The sequence below is a fragment of the Bombus fervidus genome, unplaced genomic scaffold (assembly GCF_041682495.2).
Source record: "Bombus fervidus isolate BK054 unplaced genomic scaffold, iyBomFerv1 scaffold0054, whole genome shotgun sequence".
NCBI lineage: Eukaryota > Metazoa > Arthropoda > Insecta > Hymenoptera > Apidae > Bombus > Bombus fervidus.
In genome coordinates, this window is record NW_027212617.1 from 12,501 (window position 1) to 14,768 (window position 2,268).

A 2,268-nucleotide genomic window follows, 5' to 3' on the forward strand; every position below is an offset into this window, starting at 1 on the left:
ACGTTATTTGGTCATTACGTCCAGGACAGCGACCCGCGGCGCAGCAGTGTAGAGAAAGAGTCGATACGAGAACGAAGGAACAGTCGAGAAATAGCAAAAAAGTTCACTAAGACTCGAGGAGCGGTGACTGAATTCTCAACCGAGGCCGTAGAATAGCCACGCGCTCGACGCTGTTCCGTCCGGACCGTCCGACTCGACGTGTCTCTTATAGATACCAAAGCGCCGGCCGGACGGTCGGCGCCGGCCGGGCCAGCGGCCGGGCGCTTACCATGTAAAACCTCCGTTAGAGCGTACCGTCGGACTTAGTCTCTGAAACGCTCGACCACTTTTTTCGAATAAACTACCCTTAGAAAACATCCTATCGTCGAGATATTTTAACGCACCGCTTATTTTAATATTTCAAACGAGTTTTTATCGAAAAATTAATTTTTTTTTTTTTTTCAAAATCGCATCAGTAAACCACCTCTTTTAACGAATACGGACAAAAACCACGTTCTTAATCGATTAGAACACGTTAAAACAACGAGAAATATGCAAAAAAATATATACCTTGCAACGTTAATTAACGAAAAAATTAAACAAATATCGCAGTCGTGTCAGTTCGACGGACACTATTTTTTAAAAAATTCGAAAAAAACGTTTAATCCAGTTGTATTTAATAGAGATATAACCGTTTCTGCAAAAATATTTATACCTTATAACGCTTTTTAACGAAATAACTCGAAATAAGCTTTTCGGACTTTTCCGCCGGCCGAAATTTTTCTAAGTCCCAACGTACCGTCGGACTTAGTCTCTGAAACGCTCGACCACTTTGTTCCAATAAAGTACCGTTATAAAACGTCCTATCGTCGAGATATTTTAACGCACCGCTTATTTTAATATTTTAAACGAGTTTTTATCGAAAAATTTAATTTTTTTTTTTTTTCAAAATCGCATCAGTAAACCACCTCTTTTAACGAATACGGACAAAAACCACGTTCTTAATCGATTAGAACACGTTGAAACAACGAGAAATATGCAAAAAAATATATACCTTGCAACGTTAATTAACGAAATAATTAAACAAATATCGCAGTCGTGTCAGTTCGTCGAACACAAATTTTTTAAAAAATTCGAAAAAACGTTTAATCCAGTTGTATTTAATAGAGATATAACCGTTTCCGCAAAAATATTTATACCTTATAACGCTTTTTAACGAAATAACTCGAAATAAGTATTTCGGACTTTTCCGCCGGCCGAAATTTTTCTAAGTCCCAACGTACCGGTCCAGAATGAGACAAAGTTCCAAAGGCCCGGTCGTATCCGTCCGTTTTTTTTTAACCTTCCACGGACGAAATAAACGTTTAATCCCGACGTAAAATACAATAATATAGCGATTTATATAAAAATATTCATACCTCATAACGCTTTTTAACGAAATAACTCGAAAAAACTTTTCGGTCCGAAATTTTTCTAAGTCCCTACGTACCGCTCGAGAATGCGACTAAGTTCCAACGTCCCGGACGAGTTCGCACTTTTTTTATATAACTTTCCAGCGACGAAATAAACGCTTAATCCGACGTAAAAAGTCATTTTAAAGCGATTTATGCAAGAATATTCGCACCTTATAACGCTTTTAAGCGAAAAAATTCGAAAAAACGGTTCGATTAAAAATTTTTTTTTAACGTTTTCGGGACGAAATAAACGTTTAATCCCGACGTAAAATATAATAATATAGCGATTTATATAAAAATATTCATACCTTATAACACTTTTAAGCGAAATAACTCGAAAAAACTTTTCGGTCGAAAATTTTTCTAAGTCCCTACGTACCGGTGGAGAGTATGACAAAGTCCGACGGGCCGAGTCGCGTCGGTCCACTATTTTTTTTTAACGTTTTCGGGACCAAATAAACGTTTAATCCCGACGTAAAATACAATAATATAGCGATTTATATAAAAATATTCATACCTTATAACACTTTTAAGCGAAATAACTCGAAAAAACTTTTCGGTCGAAAATTTTTCTAAGTCCCTACGTACCGGTCCAGAATGAGACTAAGTTCCAACGTCCCGGGCGCGATCATACTTTTTTTATATAACTTTTCAGCGACGAAATAAACGCTTAATACCGACGTAAAACGTCATTTTAAAGCGATTTATGCAAGAATATTCGCACCTTATAACGCTTTTAAGCGAAAAAATTCGAAAAAACGGTTCGATTAAAAATTTTTTTTTAACGTTTTCGGGACGAAATAAACGTTTAATCCCGACGTAAAATATAATAATA